General features: G+C 38.5%; 1 protein-coding gene across 3 annotated transcripts in view; it reads left to right on the forward strand.

Annotated features, from left to right (window-relative positions):
- mdfi (MyoD family inhibitor) overlaps positions 1–15,321 on the forward strand; it is a 77,523-nt gene that overhangs the window by 26,340 nt on the left and 35,862 nt on the right. The window lies entirely within an intron of this gene.

Consider the following 15,321-nt stretch of genomic DNA (forward strand, 5'->3'; position numbering starts at 1 on the left):
TTAAATTCTTTACTATCTGACTGATAAGTATTTTCATCCCAAAAGACTAAAAGGTAACACTTAATAATAACTATCCGTTTTACTAGTTAATATATCATTAGTAAACTGTTGATAAATGATTTATTGTTGATTTGTGAAGTATTTGTTAACAGTTTGTGAAGCATTTACAGGGTGTTCCAATATGGTTGACCCCATTCTAAATGCCCATGCTTGTTGATGGATCTTAATAAAACTATATACACTTTATGTTGAAGGTCATAAGTTTTATTGGTTAAATATACAAAGAAAAGTACAAACATTTGTTGGTTCTATGGCAGATTTTCATAAATGTGCAACATGAGCGCTGCCTGCAAAATGCCTTATCAAAATGCCTTTTCTTTTGAAGTGAACGGCATTTCTTAACCGGAAAAGATAGAAATGCCAAACATTAAACACAAAAACTTGAAACGTTTCTACACAAACTGTTTCAGGTTAAGAAAACCCTGTAAATGCTTAACAAACTGTTAACAAATACTTCACAAATCAACAATAAATCATTTATCAACAGTTTATAATAACTATCCGTTTTACTAGTTAATAGATCATTAGTAAAGTGTTACCGACTAAAATGAAAATGTCTGCCTAAAGCAAGACTGTTATGTTCATTACCACACTGTATTGACTATACAATCTGCAGTACCATTTATTTTCTAAAGTGTAATTATTGAGCCGCAGTTGTCGTTTTTTTTTTTTTTTTTTTTTTAATAAACTGTATGTCATGATTCTAGGGCTGCAGCTATCGAATATTTTAGTCATCGCGTATAGACAAGTTTCCTGAGCGAAATATGGGTGGCGCCATCTCAGAAAATTTGTGCTTCAAACTTCCGGTTTAGAAAAAACCTCATGAGTTGCGGTTCAAGTGAGCAGTGTGTTGATGAAATTAAAACTGCAAAATCAAGCCAGAGGAACCCAGGTAATCTCCAAAAATGGATTCAGCATGACGTAGATAAGACGTAGATGAGATTGTTTGATTGTTCTTTTATCACTCTGTTGATCATTCGTGTACAAAATTATAACAAGTTGTGTTGACGTGAAGTATAGATTGACACGCAGGCCACTGGAGTGACCAAAATGAGGTGAAATTACAAATTATTTCACATTTGCCGAATGCAGAAGGGCTGACATGGATTTTGTTGTTACAAGGAAATACTACAAGGTATGTTTAAATTAACAAAAATAGTCTGGCATTCTTTTTCATTGCGGATATTGATTGCAATAAATAATTTGGACAACATGATTCCATTTCCTGTTTTATTTATAACAATTGGTGCATGTGCAAAGCAGGTCAATAAATTGAAATTTATAAAATGATTGCAAAAAATAGCATATGAGAATGTTATATCGGACAGCAGACCTTGGGAGCCTCGCCAACTTGGACCCAGCATTACGGCTTCCAGACGGGCTTTCTCCCGCTGCCCTCGGTAATTCCAGCTCCAACAACGTATCTCAAAGTTGCTACAGTTAAAAAGCTCTTTTTGGATCTCGGGATCGAGCAAATGGTCCGCCGCGAAGTGTGCCACCGCCTCCAGCCTTAGCCTCTCAGCCGCCCCTGGGTAGAACGCACATAGTCTTGATATATGTCCATCAACATACAGTAAGTGAGGCACATCAACTTATCTTCCCTTGCCTAACAACGTTTCGAACCTGTAAACAAACGAACAAAAAACTTGTAACACTTGCTTTTATGCGTTACGTTATTGTGCCATTCTACACGTACTGATTAGCAACAGGCTAGCAGCAGATACAGTTGTTGTAGTATATGACAATAAAGATAATCATAATTACAATCATCATCGTATTAACTACCGTATTGGCCTGAATATAAGACGGTGTTTTTTGCATTGAAATAAGATTGAAAAAGAGGGGGTCGTCTTATAATCGCGGTTTATACATTATACCCATTCACGACGCTAGATGGCGCCAGATATCAATGAAGCGATGTTCTGTCATGACAGCTCTCAGCGGTCTAGACATTACACCCATTCACGACGCTAGATGGCGCCAGATATCATTGAAGCGATGTTCTGTCATGACAGAGCTCAGATATCTCAAGTTTAACTAGTTGGCATTATTGTATTGCAATGTTTTTCCTTATTTAGATTTGTTTCAAGACTACACTTAAAGTTAGACTTCACTCTGATGGTTAATGCAGTTATTGCAATTTTGTTGTTTTATCACAATAGATTGGTTTATTTACATTTCAAAAACCAGAAGTCAGTCATTTACGAATGTGATTACACTTAAGTTTACATATTTAAATGTTCAGATATTAAGATTTGAATGAAGCCAAATAACATGCTTTTCCTATCAAATATATTGTTATAATCATTTGTTTCGGATATACTCTAATTATTTTCTGAATAAAAATTAATTTGGTGTTCAAAAAGTCTTTTTTTCAAACTTGAGTCTTGAAAAAGAGGGGGTCGTCTTATAATCAGGGCTGTCTTTTATTCGGGCCAATACGGTATATCAAAGGCAACAAGTCGTTTCATGCGCAAAATTTTAGCGTAAGTACTTTTTGAGCACCGGACACATGAAAATGCAGGGATAGGAAAAACATACCTTCCATAACGCAGTGGCAACAAGGCTACAAAAACACCCGGTCTTTGTGGTGGCACGAGCATGGTTCCACAACTGCCTTCATGAACATGTTGTCCCTCCCTGTCGTGATGATGGCAGATGGATGCGGTATTTCCAAATTGTCTTTTTTAAGGGATTTTAATGGGTAATGTTACTCCAGCTCCACTGTTGTTTTGGATGGAGAAATTCTAAAACGGAAGTAAAGCAGAAGTACCTCGGAAACGTATCTACAGTATATAAATTTGCATCTGATGGGGTGCCAACTTCACGGAGGTGACAGACAGGCATATTGATGTGTCAAGAGACACTAGGTAATGCGCCATGGACCGGTACCGGTCCCCGGCCCTGTGGTTGGGAATTACTGTCCAAATAGATACATTCCAGTGATTTGTGTCATGGTCTGTGCGTGTGTCAACCAGACTGCACTGATAGTTCCAGGGCTGTCTGCGTGCGTGCTCCTGCATGGATTTATTTTCATTTGTTGTTGGATTCACATAAAACCCGGGTGTTATGCCGGTTCTGGTTGAAACCCGTCGTGTTCGTGTGTGGTTTCAATCAGTTCCAGTTGTTGCCGCTGGCCAAGCAGATAGTACAGCCCTGTCACCGCTAACCCTGTGCTACTAAACATTATTCTGCTTTGATGCTTTCCCGCAACTCTTGCTTCACATCTTTTACCATTTATTCTGGCTTAGTCCCTTGTACTCAAATGCCAAATATTAGGGATACACCAACATGAAAATTCTTAGCCGAAACCAAATATGAGAAAACTGAGGCCAAAAACATAATATTTATATATTTATATAAACACACACACACAATTAAGCCAAGTATATTCCAATATTTTGTTTCTCAAATTTACATTGAAAAGCATATTGCTCCTTCCCAATTCAATAGAAAAAATACATTTTTCTGTTGCTTTCCCATTTTACATACAAAAAAAATAGCTACGATTTTTTTAAATTTTTTATTATTTGATCATCTTCATTTAGTACTGACATTTCAACATGAAATAAGACAGAACACAAAATTAAATGTTTTTAACAATTTGATCCACTATTGAGTAATGCTGCAACGATGAATCGCTTAACTCGAGTAATTCAATTAGTAAAAGCTTCGAAAATCAAATTTTGCTGCTTTGAATATTCATTTAATTAGTGGTGTTGTAATGGTTTGTTTTGAAAGTGTTTGCATTTTGTTTTATTGATTTGGGTGGATAAAGTGCCCTGTAGTGGCAACAGTTAATATAACATAACTCATCTAACATTGCTGGATCCAGCTGCTCCCTGTTAAGACCAACATAAGGTTGTTTGAGTTTTTGTTTGAGCTAACATAATTGTTTATACATTCGTAATTTAGTTTAGAGGTTGAAGGGATCTAACCTCTTAGCCAGATTGCCGGAATCACGCCAGCCGGACCGCTGGACCTGCGCTGGCGCAGCTCCAACGACCCAGGCCGGCGGGATACCGACAACCTGGCCAAAAGGCCAAATTCCGCACGTTCACCTTAGTCGTAACCCCTTGTACTGACTCCATTTTGAAAGCTGGAAAAAGGCTTCGAAACACAAGTTGACAATTTATTCTGTGTCAACAGCAGTCATAAAGGCAAAACAGCAACAGACACAGGCAAGGAGGCAGACTGGTTCCAGGGTCTCCATATCACAAGTCAACAAAAGGTTCCCGAGAAAAATGACAACGATTAGTTAAGCATCTAGTCTTTTAAAGGCTCTGGTGAGACGGGCCGTGGTCCGGAAGTAGAGTGTGTTTGGCCGTTGTTCAGGATAATATTCTATCACAGTTTGGGCTGTTTAGTTCGTGCTTCAAAGTTGCTGAGTCATAGTTACTGGGGCAACTGCTGTGGGAGATGTTGCCCGCCTCAGCGTCAAAGGGGTGCTTGGAGTCTTATCAGTTGTGTTATCAGTTAGATATCGAGCGTTCTCCGGTGTTCCTTGTGTTGGGACAGGATGTCCCGCCATTGGTTCTGGATTGTCCTGAAGAGCTGATTGGTGTTGCAGACGTGGGCTTGTCTTGCCTATTACCTGGTTGTCAGTGTCCATCTTGCTCAGTCAGCTGCATGACGCACGCGCTGGGCTTCCGTGGTCAGAAGGCGTCATGTATCTCTTATGCCCTAGGTCAAATATATTCTGCTTGTTTTCCTTAAACTATGATGTTGTGCCGCAACGATTAATCGATTAACTCGAGTAATCAATGACGCTGCCACCAGAGGGCAGTGTATCCTCCACCATTAAACAAAATACAATACTTTTGCATTTTTTGGATAGTTATTTTGAATTTCAAAATGAAAGGATTAATTCCAAGTTGGAGGAAAACTAGCAATGCTATCCTGCTGCTAAAATATATCATCATATTATTTGCATAAGTTCATGAAGTAACCTCTGTATGCGTCCATCTCTGTGTGTGTTATCCACATGTTTTTGCTTTAATAGCCGTGTTTACCAGGAAAACAAAATTCCTCCGCATTGCCCTACGGGGACATATACAAGTGCATTTTTCAACACACGTGTACAATACTGCATGCACACATTGGACTAACAAACGTGCAATATTCCCAAATACATGTTAAGCACGCAACCGGGTTTTTTCAGTCCTTGTTGATTGCTCCGGTCTGATTCGGATTAGAGGCTCAGATCTTACTAATGGCTATGAGGTTGGGCGGTTTGGTGGTTTGATGATGATGCCAGTTGACAATTGGTTGAGGGGCTGCTTGGATGGCACTAAGGGCTTTGGTGGGAATGTGTTCGGTTCTCGGGAACTTCAAAAATAACAAGACCGTGGATAACTTTGAACTCATAATACTCTATTGGCAGCAGGAGTCGAAATGAGTAACGTGCTTTGAATGAATCCACTAACCACATGATTGATGAAATGTGCAGATGTTATCTTAATCTCCACATAGCAGGTGTATACACTCATTGGTTAAATGATTGATTACACGTGCACTGACTGAGAACTATTGCAAGAACTGTGTCATAAATGCTGCAAAACCTATATATCTAAGCTAGCAAGCTAATAATTTAGCAGATTCTTGTTCAAAAAGCTCATTTTGACAGCAAGTCAGAATTTGAGACCACGCTGCCCATTGGTCATACCAAGTGTGAGTCAAAATTCCACTGAGCAAACCAGTTCCTCCTCCAGTCAGATCGAGGACTAGCAGTTAAAAGACATGCATGAAGCCTGTAAATTGGGAGCAAACCAGTCCAAAACCTGGTCTAAAAAGCCACTTTGCCTCGATTTAATAAGCGTACGAAATAAGGTTCTGTGTTTCTTTACCTTCACCGAACCCCTGAGACGATTCTCTGGAAAAGAACGTGATTTAATTGCAGGTAAACAACATAAAGTAACATTGTTATACTCATTAAACCAACTACATAAACCAAAGTGCATATTCTAACTGAGGAAAAAGTTAGGACACCATACCACTTAATAGCTAGTGTTACACCCTTTGGCTGAAATAACTTCAGTGAGAGGCTTTTTGTAGCCATCTACCAGTGTTTGACATCGGTCTGAAGAAAGTTTGCCCCACTCTTTTACGCAGAATACTTTCAACAGTGAGTGACTGTTGAAGTGAGAGAAAACACCATGGTAAGATCAAAGGAGCCGTTTGAGGCCCTCAGAAAGAAAACTGTAGACAGTTAAGGGTAAGGGATTTCAAAAGATCTCAAAAGAATATAAAATCAGCCACTTTCCACAAAATAGTCTACAAGTGGAGGACATTCAAAAGACCTGCCAACATGCCCAGGTCTGGCCGTCCAAGCAAGGTCACCCCGAGAGCAGACCACAAGATACTTAAAAAAAAAAAAAAAGTCACCAAAAACCCTGAAATGTCATCACGGGACCTACAGCAGGCTCTTGCTACTGTTAATGTGAACGTCTGTGAGAAAGATACTTCACAAGTTTAACCTTCATGAGAGGTGTGCAAGGAGGAAACTTTTGCTCTCCAAGAAGAACATGAAGGCCAGAGTGAATGTAGACCAAAGACCAGGACCTTTGGAATAATGTTCTTCGGACAGATTAATCTAAAATTGAATTATTTGGACACCAGAACAGAGGACATGTTTGGCAACCCAATACAGCGTTCCAGGAAAAGAACCTCACAGCAACTTTTAAGCATGGAGGTGAAAGTGTCATGGTTTGGGGATGCTTTGCTGCAGCAAGACCTGGCCAGCTCACCATGATAGAATCGACCATGAATTCTATTGGGTAATAGAGGGTGCTTGAGGAACATGCGAGATCATCTGTGAAAAAATTCAAGGTGAAGCCTGCAACATGACAATGACCCAAAACATACCAGTAAATTCACCAAGGACTGGCTAAAATGGAGAGTCCTGGAATGGCCAAGTCAAAGCCCAGATCTTAATCCCATTGAGACGCTATGGGGTGACTGTACATGCAAGTAACCTCTAAAACATCTCACAGCTGAAAGTATTCTGGGTTGAAGATTGGGGGAAACGTTCTTCAGACCAATGTCAAAGACTGGGAGATGGCTACAAAAAGCCTCTCACTGAAGTTATTTCATCCAAACAGGGTAACACTAGCTATTAGGTGGTAGGGTGTCCTAACTTTTTCCTCAGTTAAAATATGCATTTTTGTACATATTAGGGCTGTCAAAATTATTGTGTTAACTAACTAATTAATTTTTTTAATGAATCACGTTAAAATATTTGACGCAATTAACGCACATGCCCCGCTCAAACAGATTAAAAATGACAGTACAGTTTAATGTTCGCTTGTAACTTGTTTTTTGGTGTTTGGGTCAGACTGATTTTATGTGTTACACCATGAGTGAGCATGGTGTAATTATTGACATCAACAATGGCTAGTTTATTTTTTGATTAAAAATTTTACAAATTTTGATTAAACGATAACATTAAGAGGGGTTTTAATATAACATTTCTATAACTTGTACTAACATTTATCTTTTAAGAACTACAAGTCTTTCTATCCATGGATCGCTTTAAGAGAATGTTAAAAATGTTAATGCCATCTTGTTGATTTATTGTGGTGGGTAAAATATGTGATTATATGACCCGGAGTGAATAGCCCTAATATTGCTTACATTAAACTTGTTCACTCTGCCACTTCGACATCTGTTATTGTTCTTCACACCATCCTGGCATCTGGGTTCCACAGTTGGGAGGGAATCTCACGAGATAACGTGTTTTGCACGACATACTGGCGCCCCTGTAACACAACAAACCTCAACTGGGAGGGAATCTCATACCATAGCGTGGAGGGAATATGGGCAAATTGGTTCATCTTCTGAGCTTAGAGGCCGGCCACCTTCGTGCTCACAAGATGTACTGTTATAAAGCCAGGAGCATTCTCCACCCCGTCAAAGTCCGCCAACGGACGACGTACGAATCGCTTGGCTTTATTCCTCTTCTGACTGATTGGGGCGTTGGCTCTCCGCCCTTTTGTCACGGTAAGAGTTCTTTTTATGCTTAGAGGAATATTTGTGCTTAGACAGTAGCGCGGGGATATTAGAAGGGACAATCTAGATCTAGCGTTATCGTTACCACTTGTTATGCTTGTTTTGATATTTGTTTGCTTGCCCTTGCGTGGGATTGTACTCAATAAACATTTTGAACTCTGCTATAATCATCAATAAACATTGTCTATTGAGCAAAAGTGTGCTTCTTGCTGACTCACCACGAACCCATAACTTTTCGTGTTGTTATAATAAACTGATACAGTACTTATGTACCGTATGTTGAATGTATATATCCGTCTTGTATCTTATCTTTCCATTCCAACAATAATCTAAAGAAAAATATGGCATATTTTATAGATGGTTTGAATTGCGATTCATTTCGATTAATTAATTTTTAAGCTGTAATTAACTCGATTAAAAATGTTTATCTTTTGACAACCCTAGTTCATATATTTGGTTTAATGAGCAAAACAATGTTAATTTTTGTTGTTTACCTGCAATTAAATCACTTTGTTTTCCAGAGATAAAGAAAAAACATATCAGACATTGATATGTGAACATTTCTTAATGAAGAACTGAATATTTCATGGGGTGTCGTAATTTTTTCATATGACTGTATGTCTGAGTGTAAATATGTTATATGTGTATACCGTATATGTCCCTCGGGAAGTCGAATCTCTGATTCAGGCGGAACAGTGTGGTTTTCGTCCTGGCCGTGGAACAGTTGACCAGCTCTACGTCCTCGGCAGGGTCCTTGAGGGTGCATGGGTTGCCCAACTGGTCTACATGTGTTTAGTGGATTTGGAGAAGGTGTTCGAACGTGTCCCACGGGGACTCCTGTGAGTGGTGCTTCGGGAGTACGGTGTACCGAGCCCCCTGCTAAGGGTTGTTCGGTTCCTGTACGACCCGTTGCCAGAGTTTTGGGATTCATTCCCATTGAGGGTTGGACTCTGTCAAGGTTGCCCTTTGTCACCGATTCTGGTCATAACTTTTATGGACATAATTTGTAGGCATAGCCGAAGCGTTGAGGGAGTCTGGTTAGGTGGTCTTAGCATTGCATCTCTGCATTGTGGTGCTGTTGGCTTCATCAAGCCGTGATCTCCAACGGTCAATGGAGCGGTTCGCAGCCGAGTGTGAAGCGGTCACGATAAAGATCAGCACCTCGAAATCCGAGACCAAAAGATCAGCACCCCTAAATCCGAGACCTTGGTCCTCAGTCGGGCAAGGGGTCGTGCCCTCCCCGGGACAGGGATTAGATCCTGGTCTAAGTGGAGGACTTCAAGTATCTTGGAGTGTTGTTCACAAGTGAGTACGAAAAAATCCTGATATGAAATCCCCTACGGAATGAAATCATTTCATATCTTGAGGTATTGCTTTGCAGATCAAACTCGAGCACCTTTGCAAAGACTTGACAGAAGTGTGAACTTATTTATAGGAACTGTGCCAAGTATTAGAGGGAATGCAAGTGGAGAGTGTGGAGGGAATGGGAATTTGGGGGTTGAGAGGCTGGGGACAGAGACGGGAAAACAGATAGAGAAGTGAGCTAGAGTTGCTAAAATAAATAAACATAGCCGGGAAGTGTTGAGTCCATGCACAGGACGTGGTTTGGCTCGTGTGTGCGTGTGTTTATCAAAACCAGCTGGCACCTATTTGCTTCAGAATGAGTCTGCACCTCTCGGAGGCCCTAGTTTGCCCTGCTTTGAAGGCCTCTGTGTTGTATATGCATAAGAGGGTGGAGTAGCCAAAACTTGTGCTCGAGAGTAGCGTTCCTTCAAAGTAATATTACTCAAGTAAGAGGAGTCATCCATTAACTGTACTCATGTAAACGTTAAAAAAAAAAAGCATTCGGTGAAAAGGATACTCAAGTCATGAGCAACATAGTGAGTAACTGCTTACAATGTCAGATATTTTTTTAAACGTTTGTATGAACTGTTTTTATACCGAACTATACCAATTACATGGCTATATTAGGCTAAAAATATACACAAAAATCATCGAATATTAAAATCGAGAAATGCAATATCACCCGTTCCAAAGAGCTTGAGTGTCCTATAGTGGGTGAAAAAACATCACACGTCCTACTAGAGCTGCAACGATTAATTGATTAACTCGAGTGTTCGATCAAAAGAAGAAAAAAAAAGATTCGAATTAAATTTTGCTGCTTCGAGTATTCGTTTAATTAAAGTGGCGTTGTAATGGTTCATTTTGAAAGTGTTTGCATTTAGTTTTATTGATTTGGGTGGATACACTACTGTCTAGTCTGCCTCATTTCACATGGCTGAATCCAGCTGCTCCATGTTAAGACCAACATAAGCAAAGTTTTTGTTTGAGCTAATGTTTTTTTAATGCATTCGTAATTTTGTTTATTGGTATATTTAGCGGGAATTTTGTGGGAATATGTGTCTGAACCATTTTTAAGAAGATTGTTTAAAAAAAATAAATAAATAAAAACCTTAGCAAATGTCCGCTAGCTTAAATACTATAAAATGCTATGTAAGTTAGCCAAATGTTCTGTTGTTGTAAGTTAGCCAAATGTTCTGTTGTTGTACATAGATCCTTATTTTTTATTTATTAATTTTTTTATTTTTTAAAATTTTTTAAAAATTTTTATTTTTTTTTTAATAGGCGGTACGGTGGCTGAGTGGTTAGCACGTCTGCCTCACAGTTCTAAGATCAAGGGTTCAATCCCGGGCTTTGGCCTTCCTGTGTGGAGTTTGCATGTTCTCCCCGTGCCTGCGTGGGTTTCCTCCGGGAACTCCGGTTTCCTCCCACATCCCAAAAACATGCATGGTAGGCTGATTGAACACTCTAAATTGTCCGTAGGTATGAGTGTGCGCGTGTATGTCTCCTTGTGCCCTGCAATTGGCTGGCAACCAATTCAGGGTGTCCCCTGCCTACTGCCCCAAGTTAGCTGGGATCGGCTCCAGCACCTCCGCGACCCTCGTGAAGAAAAAGCGGCATGGAAAATGAATGAATGAATGAATTTTTTTATACTGTTTGAGGCTTTGCTCAGGTATTTTAATTTCTCCTGTTCCTTATCTGATTCCTCGATTATTCGAACTAACTAGTTCATCGATTAATCGATTACTAAAATAATCGATAGCTGCAGCCCTACTTCCTACCCTAAAATAAAAACAATCATATCTCTCGTTGATTTATAGGTATTTATTAGGGGTGCACGATATCCATTTTTTTGAAACCGATACCGATAACTTCCTGCTCCTCAAGGACAATATCGATACAATAACCGATAATATATATATAATTTTTCAATGTATATTCACCTGAGTTTTTGAACACCTGTAGTTCAAAAATACTAGTGGTTGATTCAGCTTAGATTTGCATTTGACCGAGCCAGAATTTTGATGATGACATGAACATTATTATAATGAACAAAACAAAGACGGTAACAAAACTTTGCATACTGGAAAAACAGGAGTGGAAACAAATCCCAATCCGACACCGTGCCAAAACTATTATTAAAAGGGCCGATAATATATTATGTTATATGATTTATTGGGATGACGTCATAATTCCTATTATCGGACCGATAATTATCGTGCACCTCTAGTATTTATGGGTCACTTCATGTTCAGCAACTCAAAATATAGAGAAGTGACCCATCAATGACCCCAAATCAACAGGAAGTGGCCCAGAAATGCTCCCAACTCAAGGAAAAAAAAAAGTTGTTATTTCCTGATTTGGGGGCATTTCTGGGTCACTTGTCATTGATTTTGGATTACTGAACAGGATGTGACCCAGGAATATCCCAAAATTAATATGTGATTCAAAATCAACAGGAATTTACCTGTAAATGCCCGCCAAACCAGGAACACTGGTTGTAAATGTTCTGTTTTCAGTGCCATTGATGACACTGGATATTAGGTAGGGGTGCACGATATCCATTTTTTGAAACCGATACACATATCGATAACTTCCTGCTCCTCAAAGCCGATACCGATATAACCGATAATAAATATATAATTTTTTAAATGTATAGCCTGAGTTTTTGAACACCTGGAGGTTTAAAAAAAATAGTGGTGGATTCAACATAGATTTGCCTTTGATCTCACCAGATTTTTCATAATGACATGAACAAAACAGTGCGTTTCACTTCTGCACTGCCTGACAGCCAGCTAAGAACTAATGCACTTCCATAAACCACAAGGTTTGGTCTTTTCTTGCTTTTATGGGAAGACACTCATCTTAATATTGTGAAAGTACAACAGAAAAATACACATTCAATACTCAATATAGAACAAACTGCACAATACACTTATATACACAATTATTATATGTATAGCATAGCACACTAGCTTGAGCTACTAAAGCATTGGCTGGCTTCTTTAACACAACTTATGAAGTTCTGTACATATGACCCTTCACCACAGAAGTAAACATATATTGTACATCCATATGTTATAGTAAACATAAAATACTTACATATATTTCCGAGGCGGAACCTAACAGAAAGCATTCAAGACTGTCAATGCTACCGCTAGACACCGCAATGTGTAAGTGATTGAACCAAACTACTGTAACAAAAAACAGATGCAGTGAATTATTCTGACCAGCAGGTGGGAGCAATGTCCACAAATGGTCAACTGATTTCCCATACTAGTGTGTAAAATGTAAAGCCAGAACAGTACATATTATCGGTCCTATTATAAATGTTATTGGAATTATCGGGATGACATCCTAATTCCTATTATCGGACCAATAATTATCGTGCACTAGTACTGGATATCCAATCCATTTTGACTGGGAGGGGCGGGGCGAATGATATCATTAAAACCATGATCTGGCAACTGAAGGAAATTTATTGTAAAGGTGATTCCCAATATACAACTTTTTGTATGACTTTCTTAGCCATATTTGTCTGATGAACAAGCTACACTTTCAATCTGTATAAACATGTCAACTCTCACTGTTTTCACATCCACATGCACTTCATTCAGTTAAAATAGCAGTTCTGCTGACTTCAACAAAGCAGATTAGTCTGTGTTTTCGGTGCTCAACCTGCATCTGCAAGTCATTACAGTTAACCCCTGGGACCGGTCAGGGGTCTACGTGCACATTCGTGTAACCTGAAATCTTCTGGCTCTATAAGTATGTGCGTGAGAGAATATAAAACGTATAGAATGAGAAACGATAAAACTAGGGCTGTCCCAAATGACAAATTTCCTCCCGATTAGTCAGCCGACTATTTTTACGATTAGTCGACTAATCTAATATATATATATACATATATATATATATATATATATTTTTTTTTTTCAACTAATTTAATAATGACATTTTTGTTGAAGCGTATTAATTCACAAAAACATTTTGGAATACCTAAATTCTTTATTAATGAATAAATAACATAAATATCAATAATAAATCACAAACAATGAGGTCAAATGCTGCTGACATTAACTAGTGCAAAAAACGGAAACATTGTGACTACACCTTTTTAACAGGAGTCAAAACAATTCTTACTCTTTTTGTGGTGTGTCTATATTGTTCTAAATGTTAAAATGAATTACAATGTCCCCAACAATCATTTTCAGAATACTTTGTGTGAGTTCAGATGCTCTTTCTGGTGTGCATTCCGCATTTTTTGGGGAGGGGAAAAACTGTTCAACTTTTGTTTGTTTTAACCTGAAAATAGATAAAGCAGAGGGCACACTGAAATACTACCACAATTATTTGAATAAAAGTCACACATAGTCATAGTTACAAAAATTAAATATATAGTATGAATTTTATAGTATACTACTATATGTATATACACAGTAATATTTTATAATATAAAGTAACTAACATTAGTGCAGTCATGGATTACAGTAAGCAGGCCAGTGCTGTGTTTCCATATATATTTTTATTATATTATGTATTTACAGGATATATATATTCATTCCCCCAAGAGGGAGCTTCCATGATCCTAATAAATTTAATAATAATTAAATAAAATATTATAAAATTATATATTAATTATTTTATTAAATGAAAATGCACGTTGATAACGACGCACATAAAGGCAACTTCAATTTTTTAAAAAATCGTTAGAAAGTTGTATGGACTTACATTCCGCTAGCTTGTTGTTTCTTGTTGTCTTCCAAAATTACACGTGGGTGACGGCGCTTCAAGTGTTCGTTCTTATCCGACGTGCTACCGTGGAATGCGAGCTCAGCTTAGCAAAGTGTACACACAGTGGCATCCTCCATATTTTCCTTGAAATAATTCCTGGCTCTGGCTTTTCTGGTCCGCTTTTTTGGCTTTATGCCGCTTTCACCGTGTTGTTACCAATTCTGCCCTTCTTGGTAATCGGCGGTGTTCAACTCCTCACCGTAGTGAGGAGTGAACCGGCGATTCACTTGGCTCGTTGTCGTCGGTTCGTCCGATTTCCTCCTCAGGAAGGCGTGCATAAAAACACCAAGAGGTGTCGGATGGCTTTTTATTAGGGCTGTCAAACGATTCAAATTTTTAATCGAGTTAATTACAGCTTTAAAATTAATTAATCGCAATTCAAAGCATCTATAATATATGCTATATTTTTCTGTAAATTGTTGGAATGAAAAGATAAGACACAACACGGATATATACATTCAACATAGGGTACATAAGTACTGTATTTGTTTATTATAACAATAAATCAACAAGATGGCATTAACATTATTAATATTCTCTTAAAGCGATCCATGGATAAAAAAAACTTGTAGTTCTTAAAAGATAAATGTTAGTACAAGTTATAGAAATTTTATATTAAAACCCCTGTTAATGTTTTCGTTTTATTAAAATTTGTAAAATTTTCAATCAAAAAATAAACTAGTAGCTTGCCATTGTTGATGCCATTACACCATGCTCACTCTCCAAACCCATATAATCATTTGGACCCAAGCGCCATCAGAGGGCGCCAAACAACAAAAAACAAGTAACAAGGGGACATTACACTGCTGTCATTTTAATCTGAGCGGGGCAGGTTAATGTTGTTAATTGCGTCAAATATTTTAACGTGATTAATTAAGAAAATTAATTACTGCCCGTTAACGCGATAATTTTGACAGCCCTACTTTTTATGGATACTTTTATTGACCAACACAAAAACGTGGGGGATGCACCCATTTAACTCCGCACTACCCGCGCACTTTCCCAACTCTCACCTAACTCGCTCCCTCTCTCTCGCTCGCCCACTTTCTTCCTCTCCGCTCAATCTGACAATGCTGGTCACATTGCGAATAACAGCGGCCGCCTTGGGGGTGCCGGTAA

This window comes from Corythoichthys intestinalis, chromosome 9, assembly GCF_030265065.1.
Source record: "Corythoichthys intestinalis isolate RoL2023-P3 chromosome 9, ASM3026506v1, whole genome shotgun sequence".
Classification (NCBI taxonomy): domain Eukaryota; kingdom Metazoa; phylum Chordata; class Actinopteri; order Syngnathiformes; family Syngnathidae; genus Corythoichthys; species Corythoichthys intestinalis.